The sequence below is a fragment of the Panthera leo genome, chromosome C1, assembly GCF_018350215.1.
Source record: "Panthera leo isolate Ple1 chromosome C1, P.leo_Ple1_pat1.1, whole genome shotgun sequence".
Classification (NCBI taxonomy): Eukaryota; Metazoa; Chordata; class Mammalia; order Carnivora; family Felidae; genus Panthera; species Panthera leo.
In genome coordinates, this window is record NC_056686.1 from 103,987,874 (window position 1) to 104,012,926 (window position 25,053).

At 44.9% G+C, this 25,053-nt stretch overlaps 1 protein-coding gene, 4 non-coding genes and 1 pseudogene across 5 annotated transcripts in view; 3 read left to right on the top strand and 3 right to left on the bottom strand.

Moving 5' to 3' along the window:
- Nucleotides 1-12,229, top strand: part of LOC122228611 (transcription initiation factor TFIID subunit 4-like) — a 39,002-nt gene extending 26,773 nt beyond the window's left edge. The window contains exon 4 of the transcript XR_006206676.1: nt 11,365-12,229. The gene's annotated coding sequence lies outside the window, so the exon portion shown is untranslated. The remainder of the gene's footprint in view (nt 1-11,364) is intronic.
- TRNAH-GUG lies at nt 4,972-5,043 on the bottom strand. The gene has a single exon. It is a non-coding gene; the product is annotated as a tRNA-His (tRNA).
- On the top strand, nt 5,744-5,817 carry TRNAN-GUU. Its single transcript has one exon. It is a non-coding gene; the product is annotated as a tRNA-Asn (tRNA).
- LOC122228612 lies at nt 7,530-8,242 on the bottom strand (annotated as a pseudogene).
- On the bottom strand, nt 10,390-10,462 carry TRNAV-CAC. The gene has a single exon. It is a non-coding gene; the product is annotated as a tRNA-Val (tRNA).
- Nucleotides 12,230-12,672: 443 nt separating the features above from the next.
- On the top strand, nt 12,673-12,744 carry TRNAE-UUC. Its single transcript has one exon. It is a non-coding gene; the product is annotated as a tRNA-Glu (tRNA).
- The last annotated feature ends 12,309 nt before the right edge of the window (nt 12,745-25,053 follow it).

Below are 25,053 nucleotides of genomic sequence, written 5' to 3' on the forward strand. Positions count from 1 at the left end.
CCATCTTTTTGGGTTGCTCGTCATCCCAGCGCCAGAGTTAGCAGCAGTTGGAGCACAGCATACTTGGGTGCAGAGTACAGGGCTGACCCCACAGAGCCACACGGCCACAAGAGGAGTAAATGCCACGGTGCACGAACTGGCAGGCCGCCAGCCAAAGCGAAACTTTGGGAGTTTCCTCGTCTCACTACCCAGCAGAAAACATCCCAAAGGTGAAATACCGCCTTCAGGGAGGCTTGCCTGTAGCCTCCACTAACGAAATAGTGCGGTCATAGCCTTTTTTTCTGGTAAAGATATTTCAAATATCTGTGTGTGTGTGTGTGGCGGAGGGGGTGGGGAGGGGCTTACACTAAACGAGAACGAGTTTTCGAGTTTAATAAAATGCCAACAAGCGGTCCTGGTCTACCTCAGCTTGTCTTCATCTGCCATTCATTACTAGTTTTTATGGGACTAGTAAATTACTGAACTATAGTTCACATAGAGTAAAAATCACAAATCTTTAGTGTACACTTTGTTGAATGTGGGCAAATGAAATCATCACCCAAATCAAGTTACGAAAAATTGCCATGATCCCAAAAGTGTACACTGATCCCCTTTCCAGGCAATTCAGACCCTATCTCACTTAGTTAATTATCACTTGGAGGTCTATTTCCTATAGGTTACAATTGCTTGTTCTTGAAATTCAAACAAATAAATGCGTATTTTTTTGCATTTGTCTTTTTTTCATGCAACATTATGTTCATTAAATATGTCCATACTGTTATGTACGTCACTTCTTGATTTGGATATTATTGGAGTAACTTTGGTGTTATTTAGTATTAATTAGTGCTATTGATGAATATTCTTAGTGTTTTGATGCATAGTCTGTGCCGGACTTTCTGTGTACTTGTACACTCATAGAAGCACTGCAGTTGCTGGGTCATGGAGTTTAACTTTATTAGAAATCACTGGGGCTCCTGGGTGGCTCAGTCAGTTAAGCCTCTGATTTTGGCTCAGGTCATGATCTCATGGTTTGCAAGTTCCAGCCTTAGGTCAGGCTCTGTGCTGAGAGCTCAGCCTGCCTCAGATTCTGTGTCTCTCTCTGCCCTTGCCCCACTCATACTCTGTATCTCTCTCTCTCTCTCCAAAATAAAAAATTAAAAAAAAAAGAGATTGCCAATAGTCCTCTAGAATGATTTTGAACCAGCAACTACAGTTGCAATCGCTCTACATTCTTATCAGCATTTGGTGTATTAATTATTTTAAATACAGCCATGCTGGAGGGTGTAGAATGTTATATCTCCTTATATTTTAATTGTATTTCCCAAAGGAGTAAAAATATCCGGAATATTTCTGATAACTTTTGGTCATTAAGATATCTTACTTTCTGAGGAAAGACTATTCAAATATTTTACCTATTTTTATTTGGTTTAGTTTTTTACCACTGATTTATAAAAATAATTGAGACATTTTATTTATTTGTTTGTTTGTTTATTTATAGGGACAGAAGGGGAGGGGCAGAGAGGGAAAGAATCCCAAGCAGGCTCTGAGCTGAGAGTCCTATGTGGGATTTGATCTCATGAAGCATGAGATCGCGACCCAAGCTGAAATCTAGAATTTGAAAGGCTTAACAGACTGAGCCACCCAGGCACCCCTGAGACATTTTAAAGTAATAATGTGGCTAATATATTTTCTCAATTTGTGACTTGACTTTCATATGGTGATTTCTCATGAGTATAAGTGTTTAATTTGGGTGAAATTTTTTTAGCTTTTTTTTTTGTTTATATTTATGCCTTTTTATGTTCTATAAGAAATCTTTGTACCAAATATTGTGAATATATTCTCCCAAATTCTCTATGAGCTCTAGAATTTTAGTCACAATTTAAAAATCTGTGATATGTTCTTCTCAAAATCAAAATAGTCTTAGGAGCTATCAATGACAAGGAATAAAAAATACTTCTAAAATGCTCTTAAGAGAATCTATTAGGGACTTGGGATGATGGTGTTAGCAATACTCCATGTTCACAGGAAGATTCAGAAATTATCCTTCAAACCTGTCAAGTGCTGAGTGAAAATGACTCTTTTGGAAATCTCTACAACGCAGTTTGCCCCTGGTTGCAAGAGCTGTTTACTGGATCTAGTGAAAGTCGGCATAGATAACCTGCACAGGTATTTTCTGAATTACAGTCTTCCCAAGGCTATCTCCAGTGAGTGATTCTCCCATAATATTTGGCTTCCTTTAGATGGCATTCTATTCTATTTTTTTATTAAATAGGTTTTTTTTTGAGAGAGAGAGACAGGGTGCCAGCAGGGGAGAGGCAGAGAGAGTGGGAATTCCAAGCAGGTTGCAGGCTCTGAGCTGTCAGTGCAGAGCCCTACCCTGGGTTCGAACTCCGGAACTGTGAGATCATTACCTGAGCAGAAGTCAGACGCCCAACCGATTGAGCCACCCAAGCACCCTGATTTTATATATTTTAGATGGCATTTAAAAAAGCCCCGAGAGCCTATCATGCGCGCGCGCGCACGCACGCACGCACACACACTTACACTTGTCATATTTGAACACTTACCTCCTTCACACATTCCCCTTCCTCACTCCTCCTGGGCAGGGACCTGACCCACAATCTATCCAGCACCAATTGCAGAAGGTCCCGGGGTGGATCCAACATCCCCCAGGATTGACAACTCTACCAATTCCGTATCTCTCCTACTCCAGACCTTAACGACAAGCATTTGCAGCTACCGCACGCCCACGTCATAAGGTGCCCTTGCGCGCCAGGTTCAAGGCTCTAAGCCCCAGGAGCCCAAGGCCTCTTTGATGCTGATGTCTGTGCGGGAACACCGAGGTTGGGTGGGTCAGGCGCGATTCTCCCTCCTGGCGTCGCTTTCAGCCCTGCTTGGGAAATCGGGTCTGCACCTTCGTCTTCCTGGATCTCCTCTTTCACGACGGAAGTGCATGCTTGTAACTGCTTCTTGCACCACACCCCCTGTCTGTCCAAAAGGTGCCAGAGCTACACCTGCTCTTTCCCTGCAGCCCGCCCTGTCTGCGGGAGCTCCGGCGCCAGGATCTGGCCCAGCGAGCTCAGCACCAGGCTGGGAGCTCCTCGCAGGCCAGCAGGACAAAGTCCACACGGCGTCCGCTGGTGGGAAAGCACGCGGGACGTCACCGGAGGGCCTCCGCTCCAGCGCCACATTTCCTTTGGAATCAAGTCGGAAGGAGGCACCCCTTCCAGGAGCAAGGAGGCCAGAAACCTGTCTTCGCAGGAAGGCTCCCGGGGCCAGCGCGCCCTTTGTCTTCCTGCCCCGGCTGGCCATGGTTCCTCGCCTCTCACCCGGCTTCTCCTTCCCGCTGCTTCTCTCCCACTCCCGCTGTGTCCTTGGGGACAGGAAGCCGCCCTCTCCGTCCTCCCCGTCCTCTCCCCGCCGTCTCCCGCCGCCCCCCCCCCATCCCCACCCCTACCCGCACCCCCAAACCCGCGGAAAGGACCCGTCGCCTCTCCCATGCTTGCGGAGCAACCTTTTGTAACAACGGGAGGAGAGAGGAACTGCGGTCGGAGGCAACCGGTTCCCGCGCTGGTTCTCACGGCCCAGCCCGTCGAGGGGCCCGGCTCGAGCCCGTAATCCTTGCTTCTCCTTGAGCTGCCAGAGCCTGCGGCGCCCGGAGCTGGCCAAGTCAGCGTCTCTCCCACCGCACCCCAGGGAAGAGCAGGAATATCCTGTGGGGGTCGCTCTTACCCAGAAGAGACACCTTGGCAAGCGGTCCAACAGAAGCCCGGACTCTGCGCCCAGGGCCACTTCTCGGCGTCGCTTCCGTCGGCACGTGCAGCTCTCGCGGGGCCTTGGAGAGCGGAGGAATGATGGAGAAGGACGCACTCTCCAGTGGCAATAAAAAATCCCACTTTCCCCCAACATGCCTCACCGTCCTCCCCACTCCTCCATTCTAGCACCTCCAGGAAAGAAGAATGGTGGTCTTGTTTTTCTTGCAGATTTGTTTTTGTCCATGACTCCCTTTCCTTTAACGGACATGTATTCACATATCCACAAATTACTAGTAGAATGACATTTTTACCAGCCTTTCCCCAAGTACGGTATATTGAAATTACTTAAGCATCTGTCATTGGTCTTTAGTTTTACGCTGGTATACTTATCATTACACCATTATCATTAACACCAGAATGAAAGTGTGACAGATGCAATAACACATATAAAAAACATGATGTTGCTTGATAATGGTTAGTTAGAAAAAGTGTATATTCATTCATGTGAATTTGAAGAAAGGACAAGCCTAATCTGTGGGGGTAGACATCCCTAAAATAGCAAGGATGGATAGGCATTACCTGGAAAGTGTATCAAAGGGCCATGCTTGGATGAGAGAAAATTTGTCTCGATCCTGGTGTGATTAAACATTTCAATATTTAAATAGCTGTCCATTAATGATTTGGGCATTTTGTTCCGTGAATACACATTACTAATTTCCTTTTTAGGATAAAATTGACTATCCAACGTTAGAGACTACAACGTAGACCACGACCAGTTTGGAGTGTATGGCAAACTCTTTAAAATATGTTCTGTTTGTGTACAGCAGTCTCACTAATGTTTGAAATAGTTCCACCAAAACAAAACAAACCAAAAAAAAAAAAAAAAAGAAAAAAGAAAAAAAAAAAAAGAAAGAAAAAAGAAAAAAAAGAAAAGAAAAGAAAAAAGAAAAAACAACCCTCCATAAGACTAGACCATTTCCTTAGTGGAAGCTACATACAGGGATCATTGAGAGCTTCCACTTCATCTTTAGATATTTTCTGTTAAATTGGGAGATGTGGAGCGCGTCCAGGGTTTCCCTGGGACAGCGCTGCATAGAGCTTAGTGCACTATTGTTTGTTTTTTCCTTCCTCCTGACCGTATTGCACTTGGTGGTGGCCTGCGAAAAGTGTGGCTCTTTGCGTGCAGGTAAGGAGAGCGGCCCGTGTGGTTTCAAACACAAAGTAAAATGGAAAGCCTTGCCGTGACTCGGATTCGAACCGAGGTTGCTGCGGCCACAACGCAGAGTACTAACCACTATACGATCACGGCGCGCCACACTGCCGGCGATGAACTCAGTTCTTGCTCTGACAAATGGGATGAAATTCATTCCAGTTACTGTGCTGCTTTGTTGTTGGATAACTGCAGGTACTCGTGCTGTTCCCTCGTGTCTTGCCTTCGTTTTCCCCCCTCCCCATTCGAATTCATTTATCATCTCCCCTGCATCCAGCCCAGCCCGTGCGTCTGCACAGGCCTCTGCGGGGTATCTTTGCGGTGTCCATGCCTCCCCCGCTTCTTTCCCTCCTCTATACGTTTCTCCTTTTGATGCCCCCACCTCTCACTCCGGCTCCCACCCCACCGACCGCGGCTGAGCCGAGCGCCATCAGCACAGATGGGCGGGTGAAGACGGCACAACCCGAGGAGCCATCACGAGAACCCACGAGGCGTTCAGCTTCTCTTGGGCACCTCTTGCATCAGGCTCGGGGAGTCGCAGCCCTGGGCGTCTCTGGGGGGCTCTGGTATCTGACGCGAGTGTGGAACAAGGTGTGGGTGAGGCTGTTCAGCTGGCTGTCCTTCTGCCTTTGGAATCGCCCAACGCACGGGTTTCAAACGGGACGAACACTGCATCCCAACTCTACTCTGATTTTCCGAGGCTTTGGAGCCTGCAGTGCTGTCCGGAAAAGGCGGGTGGCTCCCCCTAGCGTTGCGTGAGTGCTTGCTCTCTGTTCTATGAAAACGTGTGCTTCCGCGGGTCTCTGTGGCGCAATCGGTTAGCGCGTTCGGCTGTTAACCGAAAGGTTGGTGGTTCGAGCCCACCCAGGGACGCACCCATTGTTTTTTTGTTTTTTTTTTTGTTTTAGATCGTGAAAGTCCTTTCTTTCTATCTTGTCCATCCCCTCCCCTAAAGGCAGAGAAACTCCTCCATTACCCTCCTGTCCTTATTCGTCTTGTGCACAACAGAAGGACCTAAGTCAAGATCATCACGGATCCTCAAAGACCTCGGGAGGAAAAGAGGTCACCAGGAATCCTCAAGAGTAAACATCGTTACCCCGAGTTCGTTTCAACAACGAGGTTTCTTTGCTTGTACTAATATTTATTTAAGCCTTTCCATATAGTTTTGAAATTAATTTGGTTTTATGCTTTTACTATTATAAATAATACTGCCGTCATATCCAGTCAATACTTGTATACACATCTACATGGTAGAATGCAATTGTTCTATCATAGTCTTTAGTCTTTACATGGTTTCTATAGGATTCCACTTTTTCTCCTTTGATGGTTTATTAGCTATAACTCTCTCTTTTGTTATTTCAGCTACTGCTTTGGGCTTCATAGCATATACATCTGTAACTTAACCACAGTTGCCTTTAAGTGATCTCATATCTCTTCACATTTCTCCTCTGCCAGCCTTTATGCTAGTTTTGTCATGCATTTTACTTTGCGTGTGTTATAAACCTCACAATCCATTGTCATTACCTTTGTTTAATCTGTCTCTTGGTATTAGGGATTTAAGTAATAATAAAAAAATCCTATATTTTCCCATGGAAATATCCTTTCTGTTGTTCTTTATCTCCTTGGGTACATACAGATTCCCATCTAGTATCAGTGTCCTTCCCAGAGGACTTTTTAAACATTTCTTGCAATGTGAATCTGTTGGTGATGAAGTCTTTCAGCATTTGTATGTCTGTAAATGTCATTATTCACTTTCATTTTTGAAAGACTTTGGGGGGGGGAGGAGGCAAAGAATTCCACCGTTGAATTCCTCCCCCATCCTTTAAAGATGTTGCTCAACTGTCTTTTTTTTTTTTTTTCTAAAGGGACATTTATTCCTTTTCCAAATGTTACAGTAAAACCAGGTGGAAGAGAATGTTTTTAACAGTTAGAAAAAAAAAGTACAAATCTAGGGTTTGGCCATTAAAAGTTATTTACAACAATGGGAGGGGGGAAAAAAGACAACAAGAAGTTGTTTTACATTACAGACCTCCCCCCCCCCCCCCCCAGCCTAATACTTGCTTACCAAGTCAAAAAAGAGACACAGTCGATTCACAAGCTGGAGGTTTGAATTTGAGTAAGACATTTATAAAAACCTAGACAGGGGCAGTGTCCTCCCCAGCCCAGGTGCCACTAGGCACAGAAAAAGAGACTAAAAACTCAACAGGGGTGGGGGGGGGAGGGGGAGGCTGGACACTCAGGGTTTGAGGGTATAGGCACCCCACATCCGGCTCAGGGATTTGGGGAATAGGGAAAATGTCTTTTCTACTTGGAAAAGAATTGGGGAAGAAAACCAGCAATTGCCTTCTGCAGGGGTGGGGACAGGACAGGTAAGGCCAGGAGCAGGAGCATTTCACATCACTAACCTAACTTGGGAAACTGCAAGGGACCACCTTCAACTGGCCTTAAGAGGAAGGCCAAATGGATGATGGGAGAATCCACAGGAGGGAAAAGGAGAGGGAATGTGGCTGGGAGGGGGCAACAGCCCCTTCCTTTCTGGGCACAGGAAGGCAGTCAGGGGACCTGGTCCAGGCAGTGACCTTACAAGGACAGCACAGTTTTTGCAGCTTAGAGATCACCCACCTGCCCCCACCCAGCTACTCATTCTGCTCGCTGGCGGGAGTAGGGCCACTCTCCTGCCAAGAGGCAGTGGATGGCCCTGCAGCCTGGGCCCCTGCCTCTTCTTTGGTGTCTCCTCCCTTGGAGGCAGCACTAGCCTCTGCCCCCTTGGCCTGGGGCTCCTGGCCCTCGGGGGCGGCAACAGCCTTCCCTTCCTGGGCTGTGCCTTCCTCCCCGCAGGCACCGATCTCCCCCTGCTCCTGCTCTTCCTCTGTGGGTGAGGAGGCAGAAGAATCACCCCTACCCTCCTTCCGATTATTCTTGAAGGACAGACCACTCAATTTGAAAGCCTTCTTGAAAGAAAATTTCTTCTTCTTCTCGGGGGTCTCCTTGGCGGGGACATCCGCCTTGACCTCACCGCCCTGGCTAGGGGATGCTGGCTCGATGGCATCGCCAGTGGCCCCGGCTGCCTCCTCTGTTCCGTTCATGGGGGGCGATTCCCCTTCACCCTTGGGGAAGAAGTCTCCATTGCTTTTCACGTGGTCATTCTCCATCTGTTGGCCTTAGCAGGGGAAGCGCCTGCTGCCTCCGAGGGGGTCACGTCGCCCCGGGGAGCCTTGGAGCTCTGGCTGCCCATGATGGGGGGAGGTCTGCTGGGGGGCGCCCGGAGCCGCCCCGGGCTCGCGCTGCAGGGGATAGTTCAGCCAGGTCGGCCTGGCCGGCGGAGGTGGGGCTCGCGCCTGAGGGGGAGGAGGAGGGGTGAGGGGTGGGGAACCGAGCTGCACCCCCTCTCCGCGCCCGACCCGCTAGCTGTGCCCGCCGCCGCCCAACTCCGCGCCAGAATGCCCTCAATTGTCTTATCATTTGTGCTGGTTCTGATGAGAAGTCTGACATCATCTTTATTTTTTTCTGTATGTATCTTAACCTTAAAACAAAATTGCCAGTTGTTTTACCAGCAAAAGATCAGTTTGTTCAGGAATAGCAGAGAATTACAATCCCAGACAAGCAAGCTAAAGCAAACCCATAGACAAGTGCACAGAACAAAAGAGAGGTATGCTGTTTTATACAGGAAAGCGGGAAGTTGGGAAGACTATTATAAATAAAAACTACTTTGGCTCAAACTAGGAGTTTTAAGTATAGGGGCTTCCCATTGGCTGAGTTGTGACTGTCTCATTGGCTGGGCTGTTGCCCGGAGAAAAGCCTCTCATTTTTCTGCAGGGTAGCAAAAGTAGTGTCCTCCTGCAAGGTCCACCTTTTACAGTTGGATTTGGAACTGAGAGCAAATGGTAAGGCATGAGAGCCCCTCCCCCCCCCCCCCCCCCCCCCCCCGCCTTGAACCTCCCCACTACATTTCAGTGAGGTTTCCCTTAACGAATTTCCATAGTACCATGTCTTTTTTCCTCTGGCTGCTTTAAAGGTACCAACCCCCCCCCCCCATGGATTTGAGCAATTTAGTTATGATGTAACTTGGTGTGAGTTTTTAAATAGTCCTTGTGTTCTTTCATTGTATCCATTTGGCTCCTTGGGTGGGTGAGTTTATAATTTTCATTATGACTGAGGGGCGCCTGCATGGCTCAGTTAAGCCTCTGACTTGGGCTCCGGTCATAATCTCGCGTCCGTGGGTTCCAGCCCCGCATCAGGCTCTGTGCTGACAGCTCAGAGCCTGGAGCCTGCTTCGGATTCTGTGTCTCCCTCTCTCTCTGCCGCTCCCCCACTCACACTCTTTCTCTCTCTCTCTCAAAAAGAAATAAAACATAAAGAAAATTAAATTAAAAAAATAATTTTCATTATGACTGGAAAATTTTCTCTTATTGCTTCTTCAAACATTTTTACTTCAAAAAATTTTCTCCTGCAGTCTTTTCAGGGATTCCAATCACTCATATATTAGGCCTTTTAAAGTTGCCCTACTATTCACTGATGCTATGTTAAGTTAAAAGCTTTTTGGGAGCGCCTGAGTGCCTGAGTAGGTTGAGCGTCCGACTTGGGCTCTAAGTCACGCTATGGCGGTTTGTGAGGTCCAGCCCTGCGTCTGGCTCTGTGCTGACAGCTGAGCCTGGAGCCTGCTTCGGATCCTGTGTCTCCTCCTCTCTCTGCCCCTCCCATGCTCATGCTCTGTCTCTGTCTCTCAATAATAAACAAACGTTAAGGAAAAAAAAAAAAGACTTTAAAAAAAAGGTTTTTTTTTTCTTTGCGTTTCACTTTGGATATTTCCATTGTTCATGGCTTTATGTTCCCTAATATTTTTTTACACAATGTCTAATCTGCTCTTAATTCCATCTGGTGAATTTATTAACTCAGATGTTATAGTTTCCTCCTTTAACTTTGATACTGGTCATTTGTGTATGTTCCACATTTCCAACTTAACTCTTTGGGCATATGTAACACATAGTATCTATTTTAAAGTCTTCTCTGCTAGTTTTAACATCTTGTTAGCTCTCGTTCAGTTTCAATTGCTTATTCTCCTCCTTTGGGTTTTGTTTTTCTGCCTCTTGCATGCCTGGCAGACATTGTCACAGTGTACCTTCTTGGATACTGGCTACTTTGGTATTCCTATAAATTTTTTTGAGTTTTGTCCTGGGGCACAGTCAAGGGTGTGGCCTGCTCTCCAAGGTGACTGGGAGCAGACACACAGCGACCAGGCCTGGTAGTCGAGTGCTGAGAAGGCTTTCAGGTGGCGGTGGGACTCCGGCCTTGCTTGTGTTGTTTTTTTGTGTTAGTTTTCTAAATGGAAACGCAACAGCGCACGCCGAGGCCGCCTTGGCTCAAGCCATCGCTCTTTTTGCGTTTTAAAGGACAATAGATATGGGGGGGGGGGGGGGCGTGGAGGAGGGGGTCGTAAAAGGAAGTTGTTTCCGCCCGGTTTCGAACCGGGGACCTTTCGCGTGTGAGGCGAACGTGATAACCACTACACTACGGAAACGAGGCAGGCGGCCGGGCCTCCGGCTCTAACCCTCAAAAATGGCATTTCGGCCACACCCGTCGGGCCCGCCGACTTCGCCTGAACTGCCCAAGGCCCTGAAACCAGCCGCGTCCCTGCGGGCGAGGAGCCCGCGCCCCCGGAGCGGTCCCGGCAAAGGACCCCACGCCTCCCCACCTCCCCCGAGGACAGGACCCTGGCGCCCTCAGCAGCCTGGCCTCGGGAACCGCACCGAACGCAGGGTGTCCGCCTCCAGGACGAGGGGCCCCGGGGCAGACGTCGGGTGCGCGCTCTTCCTCCGCCAGCCCTTTGGCTCTGTGCCGCTTCGCGGCCCTCCTGGCAGAGGGGTCCTTCCGATTCCTGCCGCCATCGCTTATTCTACTCGGCTCCTTTAGTCCAATATTTTAATCATGCCTGTGTGTTTTAGTCAGTACCGTAGCAAAGGCCACATCTTAGGACATTTGGCTGTTTTAAAATACCGAACACGAATACAGGCCAATCCACGATTCCCTGCCTGGAATGAATTCGTTCGAAGACCACATAGAGTAAGTATAAATCTATTCAGGAGCCAGAGACAGTGCAGGAAGATTTCATGATTATTCGATTTCCTCCTCATCCCTTTTGAGATTCGTTTTGAAGAACAGTTTTGTTTTACCTTTTACAATACCTGACACTTCTTTTATTTGCCTTTTATAATTTTCCCGTTCAACAGGTCAAGGAGTGCGATTTTTAACCTAGGACAGGTCAAGAGGTAAAGGCGGTTTTCACAGAAAGCATGTGCCTGGAGGGGTTTTCAAGCTCACCTCACAGCAAAATGCTAGCCGACCAATGCTGGGAAAGACTAATGTTCTTTCTTTCTTTGCTTTTCTTTCTTGTCCCTCTCCCCCTTTCTCTTTTTCCTTTAGAAGCACAGCTTAAAAAGTTTGGCGAAGAATATGCCATTTTCTCCAGCGGTTGATCTCAGTGCAATGGTTACCGCGTGGCCTTCTCGCTCAAAGTTCAAGTGCTCCAACCCGAAGGAAGTGCGGGCAGCATATTCACTGGACATCAGCCCACAGTGCTCTGCTTTGTTCTGCTTTGGCTCAAAATGCAGTTAGGGATGCACCATCGTCACCAGCAACCGGAGGACCTGCTTCCAAAAGATGTGGCCTTCAAAGTAGCTTTCCATCATTGAATTTCTTTAGGTCACCCTCCCCCCTTTCCTTCCCTCCAAATTCTATTTTTCTCCTACCACCCCCAGCCAGGGGAGAGGATTCACTGTCTTTCTGTCGTGTCCGGACCCTCTGTGGTTGTACGTGGACAGGAGGAAGGAGTATTTGAACCTTCCCCTCCAGGAGCAAGACGGGCAATCGGGGCTCGAGAACCACAAACTAATACACTTGGATCAGCTGGGTTCCCGCAAACCCAGTCGAGCGGTCCTTGGAGCCTCTCTGTTGGCTGAAACGGAAGGCACGTGGGATTCCACACCCCGCAAGAGGAGCTACGCTGAGGGGCCCCGGCCCTAACCCCTTGCCCTCGAGGACAGGCCTGGAAGAGGGACAGAGCCGCCCCCTCACTCCCCCCCGCAACACCACTCCCCCCGAAAAAGAACAACGGCGGCTCAAACCCACGATCCCTAGACTTAGGGGAGAGGGAGCCAAGGTGCCAGCGTTAAACTGATCTCCCGCCTGTGTCGGGAGAGTCGTTTGCCCGAGTCAGCAAGCCGATTGTGTGGCTCCGAGACGGCAATTAACAAAAGCAGCAGCAGGATTTTCGGACAAAGCAGGCATGTGGCGTGTGGCTGGGGGCCGCGGGCAGGGGGGGGGGGGGGGGGGGCGGGACCCGAGTCCAGTCCAGGGCTGCCGAGCCTGCCTCGAAAGCCGTCTCGGTCCGCGCCGCCTCTGTCGCTGCGTCCCAAACTTTGGGGGGATGTTGGGGACTGAGGGGTCTCACTCCGGGGGCCTCCCCTCCCGCCTCTTCGCGGCGACCTTGTGTCCACACGCAGCCACGGGTGCGGCCTGGACGGGGTGACTTGTGGACCTGGCGGGGCCCCGGGGCGCAATCGCTGTCCCGCACAGTGTAAGGTCTTTGTTGTGGGGCATCTTTTATAGAGGGAACGGCCTTAGGGGACAATTACTGAGAGGGGTGCGCGTCACCCAGAGCAAACAGACGGGAAATAGCCACCGCTTAATGCGGAGAGTACTCGTGCTTCTTAAAAAGAAGCGGCTGTCAGCTCCCTGGTGGTCTAGTGGCTAGGATTCGGCGCTTTCACCGCCGCGGCCCGGGTTCGATTCCCGGTCAGGGAACCTTTTTTTAATGGTTCCACATGCACGAATCTGGATCTTCATCCCCACGTGGGGGGCGGGCAGGGGCAGGTCTCCGGGTCCAGGCTGTCTCCAGGCTGTGCTGGCAGTTCAGAGCCTGGAGCCTGCTTCGGATTCTGTGTCTCCCTCTCTCTGCTCCTCCCCCGCTTGCACGCTGCCTCGCGCGCTCTCTCTCTCTCTCTCTCTCTCTCTCTCTCTCAAAAATAAACATTGAAAGATTTGGTCAAATAGAATTTTAAAAAATGACAGAAAGCAAAGGACCCTCTATTTCTGAAAGAAAGGCAAGAGAGGAGCCTTGCAGCTTGAGAGGAATGAAAGGGAAAGACAAGGGGGAGGTGGGGAGTCCCACTGCTCTTGGCTTGCAAGTAGCTCTCTCATGCCTCACAGCTGTGCAAGTCCCCCAGTTTCTGCAGCTTCCAGAAGCTCCAAGGTCCAAGGGGTAAAAACTTTCAATTTGTGCTTTGTTCAAAATCAGGAGTCCCGCCTGAGATGTGGGATTCTGAATCCAGGATGTGAAAATCCTGGGCCCTTCCAGGGGAGAGGCAATAAAGCCCCCAAGCAGGGGCCTCTGGAGAGCTGAGCTCTCATTTGAAGCTGTCTCAGTTCTTTCTGAAGACTTTGCTCCTGGTATATAATGCATTTGAATTTTGCATATCACATGCCCTAAATTTGACACAGCAGAAATCTCTGTATTCAGGAAGGGGTTAGGAGCCATTACAGTGGAGAAGTTGCCTTACATGTGAAAAATGAAACTAATAATAACACTGTTAGTTATATTTGAATGGAAAAAAAAATATCCTTTCAGAAACTGAGTAAAAACTATTTTCTTTGAAAAACTTTATTCTTTTCTGAAGGGCCTTGCTTGAAAATGCAAGAAATATAAGAGACCTCATTTGCATCCTTGGACTCCAAAGAACCCTGGAAATAGATTCAAGCTGGCTGAAGGCGGCAAGAAGAGTTGAAAACCGGGTTTGAGCATACCAAGCCTGCCTTCTAAGAAAGCATACACAGTTACAAAGAGCCAAATTCTGGCAATCCAAGAAAACAAATTCGCAGACAAATTCTATCTTTATTTCTGGAGCTCCACATGAAAATATTTCAGTTAAGTCCACCAATACTCCACTCATTAGAGCTTTTTGTTATCTAATTTAAATGATAAAAGCAACGAGAATGAGATCACTGATCAAATGATAGCAAAATCCAACAGTGTAAGGAATCTACCTGAAAAAACTCAAAAGGAAGCCTTTGATTCTAAGTGGGTTTATGCCACCAAGCACTGAGTTTATAGTCCAAGGGACAGGTGACCCTGAAGTCTTTGTGCCATACTCTGGAACATAGAACTAGCTATGGTTGGTGTTTCTTGCTACAACTAGCTGTTGGTGTTTCTTTCATCCTATGCCTGTCTAGGGTCCTCTAACTCTGTAAGTCTGGGGAGGCTTTGGACCTTGGAGACGTGACTAGGGAAGTCCTATCATGGAACACATTTGGGGGCCTGTGAGAATCCCTGTTAAGTGATTTCAGGGCTAGCCTGGCAGGCCAACTGTCCTCCCCTAACTTGTTCCTTACCTCCCTCAGAATGAAAGATTCTGCAAATCCCATCTGCAAACTGAGAAGACACCAGAACCCAGTTAAATTTTACTTCCCCTTGCTTGAAGTAAGGTGTCTTGTGGGCGCAGAAGCTTCCTTCCAACCATTTTTTACTGCTGTTTCTCCTTAGCCCCATGGTGAACTCAAGAGCTTCAGTTTTTTAGCATGCTTCCCACAGCTAACTTCACAGTTAACTTCACAGACATCAGCAGTATCACTTCAGGTTTTTTCTTTGGAGGAAAAGCAAATATTCAAGCATTACTTTTCTAAGCATTTTTTTCTACAAAAAAGCCCTGGGATTGACAATGAATGCCATCCTTTGAGTTGATTTCTAGCCAGGGAATAAATGTAAACAATATCCCAATTCTCAGCTTAAGGGCCACAAGCTTGAAGGACATACTCCAGGGGCAGGAATAACCGAGAATCTGATGAGAGGAAAGTAGAAGGATGGTGAGGCAAGTAAGACAGGACACTGAGGCCTACCAGGTGGTTCAAATCTTGTCTTATTTTGTTGAATAACTTATCAGTGTAAATGCCTGACCCAACAAATGGTCAGGAGGGAGTAAGGTGTGTGTGTGTATGTGCGTGTGTGTATGTGTGTAGGCGTGAGAAAGTCACATGGTAGCAGAGATGCAATTTGCTGAAGTTCCCAGTCTTATTTCTTTGTGAGGTGCCATTGTTCTATTGTGTTAACATTGTTGTAGTGACATCCTCGGTTAGAACTGAGTTACAATAAGTGAAGTGGTCCTGGAAGAATATGAGCTTAGGTATGGTTTCTGAGAATGTGTTCTGGATTATCTGCTATGGGGTCTTAGACCTGTTTAGATTTGAAGGTATTAAGGACCCTGATGTCAGGAAATACTGTCAGTTCATGGCATGCAGTAGCAAAGCATTTACTCAAGAGGCTTTCACTGTTCACTTGCTTGGTTGACCGAAAACTTGCACCAAAAGTGGCCTATTGTAAATGAAGTTTAAACGCCAGAACTTCTTTGGTATATTACAGAGGAAAGTATCCAAAAGCTTAGGGAGATCAGGATACTAGAGAGGATTTATCATATAAGACAAGCTCACTCACCCCTATCTATATTCTCTGGAAAGGTCGAGAAGAACACTATTTTCAACAAGGTTGTGAGAAATATATTCAAGAGGGTTGTCTCTGCATCTTCAAAGGACTCTGTAGTGGCTATTTCTTGAAGGACAGTGGGAGCTGCTGCCATTGAACTGTGATTCCTGAAATTAATGGGGATAATGGAAAGATGGCGTTGAGAGGGTCACATGACAATGATAAATCTCTAAAGAAAAAGTGGTCACAGCTAATACAACGGGTAGCAGACCTGAAGCACTAGTCAGAATGGCTTACCACTCTTTATCATGAACTCATCAGTGTCCCCAGATCTGAAATAGATGGGTAACCTATTAGAATTTTACTTGATCTGTATAAACAGAAATATTTTAGGTCTAGTGAACATAGGTCTGACTTGAATCACAATAGCCACAAATCCTTAACAAATTCACAATCATAGAGCCCTTTGAATGAAGGAAAGATAGGTTCCCTCGAGGAAAGATGCTATTTATACAGCTAAAAATTAACACTCTCAGACCTTTAGCCATATAGCATGATCTTGCCAGAGTCATCTGAGTAGAATGCTCTAATAGTAAAAGATGAGTTTATAAGAGAATATTTGAAAACTGTGCCATAATAAATATTACTTTACGGTAGCTATTATTGGTTATGTTTTATTGCCAAAAAATTATATAAGGATTATCATTATGGTTGATTATCATTATCATTAAGGATTATCATTATCATTATCATTATGGTTGATCAGTGAAAATCAGAATGAGGCAAGTTTAGAGTTTGAACATCTGACTGTCATGAGATTTACCTTTACTAGGAAGCACAGAGTAGCTAACTACATATTTAAGCAGCATTTAACAATTTTATAGGAGCATATAATGAAATTCTTTATAGCAGTATTTGGTATTTTTAACTTTAGCCATTTCAGATACGTGGAATGATATCTCATTGCGGTTTTAATTTGCATTTGCCTAATGGCTAGTGATGTAATGGCTTGTCACATGCTTATTTGCAGTTTTTATATCCTTTCAGGGGAAATATCAGTTTATATCTTTGTTAATTTTCTAATTGGGTTGTTACTTTACTGTTGAGGTTTTTTTTTTTTTTTTTTATGTTTATTTATTTCTGAGACCCAAGAGACAGAGCATGAGCGGGGGAGGGGCAGAGAGAGAGACACAGAATCAGAAGCAGGCTCCAGGCTCTGAGCTGTCAGCACAGAGGCTGATGTGGGGCTCAAACTCATGATCTGTGAGATCATGACCACCTGAGCTGAAGTCGGATGCTTAACCGACTGAGCCATCCAGGCGCCCCAAAATTCTTTTTATATTCTAGATACTAGTCTTTCATGGATATATGGTTTGCAAATATTTTCTCCTTGTCTTTTCATTCTCTTAACAAAGTCTTGTAGAGCAACAGTTTTTAATTTTGATGTGGTCCAATCTATCAATCTTTCCTTTAATGGATCATGCTTTTGGTGCCAAGAGTAATAACTCTTTGCTTAGTCCTAAATCCTGAACAGTTTTAAGTTGGGGCTCATTTTTTTTTTTTTTTTTTTGCCTATCAATGTCCAATTGCTCCAGTATCATTTGTTGAAAAAGACTATCCTTCCTCCATGGGATTGCTTTCGCACCTTTATAAAAAATCTGTTGAACATACGCGTGTGGGTCTATTTTGTGGGTTCTCTATTCTGTTCCATTGATATATCTATGCTTTCACCAACACCACACTGTATTGCTTACTATATATAATAACCCTTAATTTCAGGAGTGATTCCTCTCACTTTATTCTTCTTTTTCAAGATTATATTAGCTGTTTGAGAGTCTGTTACTTCCTTATAAGTTTTATAACAAGCTTATCTATGTCTCCAAAAAAATTTGCTGGGATTTTGATAGGAATTGCACTAAACCTATAGGTCAGTTTGGGGGAAGTTGACATCTTTAATATCTTGAGATGTCCAAACATGGACAGAGTATACCTCTCCATTTATTTAGGTCTTTTTTATTTCTTTGATCAGTATCTTGTCATTTTAAGCACACAAATCCTTTATTTGCTTTGTTAGATTTATACCTTAGTAATTCATTTTCTTTGGAGCAATTGTAAATTATATTGTTTTTAAACTTCAATTAAATTCAATTAAATAATTCCCAAGTACTCATTGTTAGTGTATAGAAATTCAGTTGATTTTTGTATGTTGATCTTGTATCCTGCAATCTTGCTGAACTCATTTATTAGTTCTGGATTTCTTTTTTTCCTTGGAATTGTCTACATAGACAGTAATGTCATATGCAAATAGGGTTGGTTTTATTTCTTCCTTACTAATCTGTATGCCTTTTATTTCTTTATTCTTGCCTTACTGCAGTGGCCAGAACTTGCAGTATGATATTGATTAAAGTCATGAGAACAGACATCATTTTCTTGTTCCTAATCTTTGGGGAAAAGCATTCAGTCTTTCACCACCAAGTATAATGTTAGCTGTAGGTTTTTTGTAAATGGTTTTTATTAAATTGAGGAACTGCCTCTCTTGTCCTATTTATCTGAGAGTTTTATTCATGAATGGGTATTGGATTCTGTTGCATACTCTTTCTGCGTCAGTTGGTGTAATAGTATGTTGTGTCTTCTTTAGCCTGTTGATATAGTGAAATATGTAGAGGCCACTTTTAGGCAACAGGTGTGCGTGAGCAATGGAATGTAGAAAGAGCCCTCAGTGACTCTCTGGCTGAATACAGACAGGCCCACCACCAGGCAACCCATCTCAACATATCCATAGGCCCTGACTAACCAATGGGCTACTTACAACCAGGCACAGTTCAAAAAAAAAGGGGAAATGCCTTACCTACCCATACTCCTCACCTTCCACATTTAAAAATAGCCCCCACCCACGGCCTCATTGCAGACACTCTGCTCTGCTGACCTGTCTGTAGCCCCCTTGTGGTGTATTCTTCTCTCCTTCGCTCTGCCTTGGGTGAATCTTTTCACCGCTCAAGCCACCAGCTTCCACTGTAGCAGGATTTTCACACAGAGATGGGACGTGGAAGCTCTTCTTTCCAGGAAGCAGTTTTATTCATGCCGCCACAGGCTCAGTGGGCTAAGACCCCAAAAAAGCAGAGCCTCAAGTGCAGTGGGCTTTTATGCAATTTCGACTTGTCTTCTGTATATGGTGACACATAGAGTCTGATTGGACACAGTCGAAGTTGCAGAGTCTGTTAGAGTTATGCATATGTGTATAGGAGTTCATTGGGCCAAGTTGCGTGTTGCCTTCCTTTGTTCTGAGAAGGTCTCCACCACATTCCTTAGGGAGGGGCTCTACCACACTACCTGATGGTCACCCCACACTTGGGGGCCCCCAGCCGATTGAAAGACAGACACCATAAACTATACCAATTAATTTTTTAGTGTTAAGCCAACCTTGCACACTTAGAATAAATCCCACTTTGTCATGGTGTATACTTTTTTTTATACATTGCTGGATTCAATCTGCTAATATTTTGCTGATAATTTTTGCATTTAAGTTCATGAGGGCTATTGGTTTATAGTATTCTTTTGTACTATCTTTGCCTGGTTTAGGTATCAGGGTAATGGTAGACTCATAAAATGAGTTGGAAAGTGTTCCTTCCTCTTGTATATTTCAGATTAGATTGTGTAAAATTGATGAAGTTTTGGGGTGATGGGGGGTTCGTGGGATTCAGAGCTGATGGCCAAGAAATAATTCTTGAAGACACCTTTGGTGCAAAAAGGTGCTTTATTAAAGCATGGGGACAGCACCCTTGGGCAGGCAGAGCTGCACTATAAGTATGGGGGTGACCCTTTTATGGAGTGTGGGGAGATGAAGTCAAGAGGGGGTTTCAAGAGATACTTTCACATGCTAAGGACTTATTGGAGGCCTTGCTGTTGTCAAGCTAAGGTTGTTTTTCCCTCTAGCAAAGCATTAACATTAAGACTGTAGGGAGTTCCTGGACTTTAGGCTATTGATGGGATTGCCTCTTTCTGGTAAACAGGTGGAGACTCTTATCAGTTTTTTGTCATTTCCTGTTTTTGGATAGCCAGGAGAGTCCAAGGAATATCATACCTGTCCCACCTAGTGTGGGGGCGGGGGGGAGTGTGCGTGGGGGGTGTTAGCTTCTGCTTTGTCCTCAGTTTGCTTCACGCCCCCTCATCAAAATTCATGTTACTTCTTCTTCAAATGTTTCATAGACTTTTCTGGTGAAACCATCTGGGCTGGGAGATTTGTTTATGGCGAGTTATTTAATTACAAATTCAATTCTTCAGGGATGCCTGGGTGGCTCATTTGGTCAAGCATCTCTTGATTTTGGCTCTGGCCTTGATCTCAGCATCATGTCATGAGTTCAAGCCTCATGTTGGGCTCTGTGCTGGGTGTGGAACCTACTTAAAAAAAGAAAACAAACAAATTCAATTCTTCAATCTTTATAGGATTTTCAGATTGTCTATTTCATCTTGATTCAGTTTTGCTAGCTTGTGTTTTTTGAAGAATTAGCCCAATACTTCTAAGTTTTCCAAGGTGTTTTTTGTTATTCACAACAAACCTCTTTCAACCACACCTGAATTTATGTTAATGGAGGGACTTTTGGAAAGCCCCTAAGGATGAGGACTGGTTGCCAGTGGAACTGTGATTAGAAGGTTGGAACTTTCAGTCCTACCCTCCTACCCTTAGGGAGGGGAGAGGGCCTGGAAATTGCCTCAATCACCAATAACCCATAATTTACTCAATCATGCCTACATAATGAAGCCTCCATCAAAAATCCCAGAACCATAGGGCTCTAAGAGCTTCCAGGCTGGTGAACACAGGGAGGTGTTAGGAGATTGGCAACCCCAGAGAGCGTGTGGAAGCTCTGCGCCCCTTTTCATATACCTTGCCCCATGCATCTCTTCCATCTGGTTGTTCCTGAGTTATATTTTGAAATAATAAACAAGTAACCTAGTAAGTAAACTGTTTTCCTAAGTTCTGTGAGACACTCTAGCAAACTAACTTAACCCAAGGAAGGGATTCTGGGAACCTCTGGGTTATAGCTGGTGGGTCAGAGGCGTGGTTAATAACCTGGACTGGTGATTGGTATCTGAAATGGGAAAGAGACAATCTGAAGGGACTGAACTCTTGTGGGATCGGACACTAACTCCATTAGTCAGTGTCCGAATTGAGTTAAATTGTAAGACACCCAACTGGTGTTGCAGAATTACTGACGTGTGGAAAACTCACATATCTGGTGTCAGAAATAAATTAGTGTTGTAATACTGAGGCTAGAGGAGACACACCAAGGATGTTTTTCCTTTACAACAAGTTCACTTTGGGTAAGTTACTCTCCTAGTTCTCACTGCTTCACTTAGGATGCTCTTTGAGGAGCCCGATGATGCTACAGGCATTCCTTAGGGTTCCCTGATTTTTTTGAACCCAGCCTGAAGACCATCTTTATTCTTGTCATGTTGGCTACCACATGCTCTGCCATTATCTTGGCTTTCTTCAGATAATTTTCATCCTCCAAATTTGCTGACTTTCTTCCATTTTCTCTCTCAGCTCTGGACTCTCAGGGCATTGGCTCAGCTCAGGCTATTAGAGGAAACACACACCATAGGGCCCAGGTCAGGTCCCAGCAGCAGTTCCCAGGGCACGTTTAATACACATTACAGTTCCCCACGGACTCAGAGAAAACTGAGTGGGAGAAGACCTCGAAGAGCTAGAACAATAACCTTATTTTACTGACGAGGAAACAGGCCCGGAGACTAAGAGATCTTCCCAAACTCCCCCACCACTAAATGGCATCAGAATCACCACACAAACCTTGGCCTCAAGCTTCTCTGTCCAAACGATATAACAACCCCCCAGGGACCCACATCTAAATTTCAGGGGACCTTGGAACAAACATAGGTATTTCCACTGTTAAAACAAAGAGCCTTTCCTGGGACATTTTTTAAAATGTTTATTTTTGAGACAGAGACACAGTGTGAATGGGGAAGGGGTGGAAAGGGAGACAGAATCCAGAGCAGGCTCCAGGCTCCGAGCTGTCAACACAGAGCCTGACACAGGGCTCGAACTCACACACCGCAAGATCATGACCTGCGCCAAAGTTGGACACTTAACCAACTGAGCCACCCAGGGGCCCCTCCTGGGGCATTTTTAAAATCACACTTCTATAGTCCTATTATTTATACTCAGTCAATTTTCAGTTGTGGCTGACACAATGGGATGAAGGAACACAAGTATTAAGTAAAACTTACCACAGTCATAATTAAAATGTATTGGTGTGGTTATCTATAAAATACTGGGCTCCTGTGCCAGGAAACCATCTTCCTGAGAGCAGGCACGCTGTCTGCCTTGTTCATCCAATCTCCCCAGTGCCTCCACAAGAAACTGCCAGATAAAACATTGTTGTAAATAGTTGTTGAATGTATAAGTAACAGTTACCAGGAATAACTAACTCTTACGGATATTGTCCACAAATCCCATCCTGGGTCTGTGCTGAAGAAATAAAAGCACAGCCTTGGGAAAAGCAGTCTAAGATGTGAATACCAGCTTCATCACATACCGCATATGCTTTTGTAAGGGTTAAATTGTAGTGTAAGGCTAATGCTTAGCTTGAAAAATAATAACTTTGTTCTGACACTGAAGGCCAAAAGATAACAGCCTTGCTTTTACTCTTGTAAATCATACTTCATACTCTTGCGAATCAGGCTTTACCAATGAAGGAAACAAAAGCTCAAAAGAGCATCAGAGACAAGGTCAAGGAGATCCACTGGTTACAACTTAGCGGCAGAAAGTCTAAAATAATCACCTCATTCAATAACTGTTTCTGACTCATCTGGCAACTGTTTCTAACTCATCCGGGAACTGTTTCTCTGTTCTGTTCCCAGATAAAACGATGTGATCGGCTTTAAAAACTCTGTACCCCAGCTGTTCGGAGCCACACTCTTATCAAGAGTGTTGGTCCCAATCAGTCGGCCTTGCCTCTCGTTGTAATAGACTTTGTTGTGACTGTCACTGGTGCCCGTAGCATTCTGTTTCAGGAGTCGTGTGGATGCAACACTTTAGTGGATGATTTCACTATCCTCTTTTTTAAAAATGGTTTTATTATTATTTTATTTATTTTTTTTTTAAATTTTTTTTCGTTTTTTATTTATTTTTGGGACAGAGAGAGACAGAGCATGAACGGGGGAGGGGCAGAGAGAGAGGGAGACACAGAATCGGAAACAGGCTCCAGGCTCCGAGCCATCAGCCCAGAGCCTGACGCAGGGCTCGAACTCACAGACCGCGAGATCGTGACCTGGCTGAAGTCGGACGCTTAACTGACTGCGCCACCCAGGCGCCCCCAAAAAAATGGTTTTATTATTTTTGAGAGAGAAAGAGAGAGAGAGAAACAGAGTGTGAGCAGGGGAAGGGAAGAGAGAGAGACACACAGAATCTGAGGCAGGCTCCAGGCTCTGAGCTGTCTGCACAGAGTCCAACGCAGGGCTCAAACTCATGAACCTAAGCTGAGCTGAGACCATGACCTGAGCTGAAGTCGGATACTAAACCGACTGAGCCACCCAGGTGCCCCTTCACTATCCTCTTTGAGCTTATTCTGCTTACATAGAGCAGGAAGGAATAGAGAAAGAATAGAGAAGGAAATATAAATAAATAAATAAATAAACAAATAAATAAATTTAATTAAATAAAAATAAAATAGAAGGAAGCGTTAACCAGGAGAGTTTCTGGGTGTTCAAATTAACGTCAGTAGAGAAAGCTCCCAATCCCAGCATCATAGTCATTGGTGTACTTATTAAAAATATCTGGGGGAATATGTGAAAAACTCACAGCTAATATTATACTCATTGGTGAAAACTGAGAGCTTTTCCTCTAAGATCAGGAACAAGACAAGGATGTCGAATCTTATCACCTTTTTTTTTTTTTTTTTTTTTTTTGAGAGAGGGAGAGAGAGAGAGAGAGAGAGAAAGAGAGAGAATCTTAAGCAGGCCCCACACTCAGCATGCAGCCCAATGTGGGGCTTGATCCTATGACCCTGGGATCACGACCTGAGCTGAAATCAAGAGTCAGATGTTCAATCGACTGAGCCACCCAGGCGCCCCTATTACTGCTTTTACTCGACACAGTCCTGGAAGTCATAGCCACAGCAATCAGACAAGAAAAAGACATAAAAGCCATCCAAATTGGTCAGGAAGGAGTAAAATTTTCACTATTTGCAGATTACATGATACTATATATAGAAATCCCTAAAGATTCCACCAAAAAACCATCAGAATTCATAAATGAATTCAGTAAAGTTATAGGATACAAAATTAATATACAGCAATCTGTTGCATTTCTATACACTAATAGTGAAGCAGCAGAAAGAGAAATTAAGAAAACAATTCCTCTTACACTGTTGGTGGGAATACAACTTGGGCAACGACACTGGAAAATAGTGTGGAAGCTTCCTCAGAAAGTTAAAGATAGAGCTACCCTATGACCCAGCAACTGCACTACTAGGTATTTATCCAAAGGAAACAAAAATACTGATTCTAAGGGGCACATGTACTCCAGTGTTTATAGCAGCACTATCAACAATAGCCAAATTATGGAAAGAGCCCAAATTTCCATCAACTGATGAATGTAGAAAGAAGATGTGGTATATATATATATATATATATATATATATATATATATATATATATAGGTATATATATATATACACACACACACACACACACACACATTCAGTCATCAAAAAGAATGAAATCTTGACATTTGCAATGATGTGGATGAAACTAGAGTGTATGCTAAGCGAAATAAGTCAATCAGCCATAATTCCACATATGACTTCACTCATATGTGGCATTTAAGAAACAAAACAGGATGAACATAGGGGAAGGGAAGGAAAAATAAAATAAGATAAAAACAGAGAGGGAGGCAAACCCAAAGAGACTCTTCACTATAGAGAACAAATGGAGGGTTGCTGGAGGGGCGATGGGTGATGGGATGGGCTAATTGGGTGACAGGCATTAAGGAGGGCACTTGTTGGGATGAGCACTGGATGTGATGTGTAAGTGATGAATCACTAGATGCTACTCCTGAAACCCATACTACGCTATATGTTAAGTAACTTGAATTTAAATAAAATCTTGGAAGAAAAAAAATTCCATTTACAGTTGCACCAAAAAGAATAAAAATACCTAGGAATAAACTTAACCAAGGAGGTAAAAGACCTGTACTCCAAAAACTATAAAATGTTGATGGAAGAAGTTGAAGATGACACAAATAAATGGGAAAAAATTCCATGCTCATGGACTGGAAGAACAAATATTGTTAAAATGTCTCTAGTACTCAGAGCAATCTACAGATTTAATGTAATCCTTATCAAAACACCAACAACATTTTTCACAGAACTAGAATAAATAATCCTAAAATTTGTATGGAACCCAAAAGACCCCAAATACCCAAAGCAATTTTGAAAAAGAATAAAATGGGAGGTATTGCAATCCCAGATTTCAAGATATACTACAAAGCTATAGTAACCAAAATAGTATGGTACTGGAATAAAAATAGACACATAGAGCAATATAACAGGATAGAGAGTCTAGAAATAAACTTATGCTTTACTTATGGTCAAGTAATCTACAACAAAGAAGGCAAGAATATACAA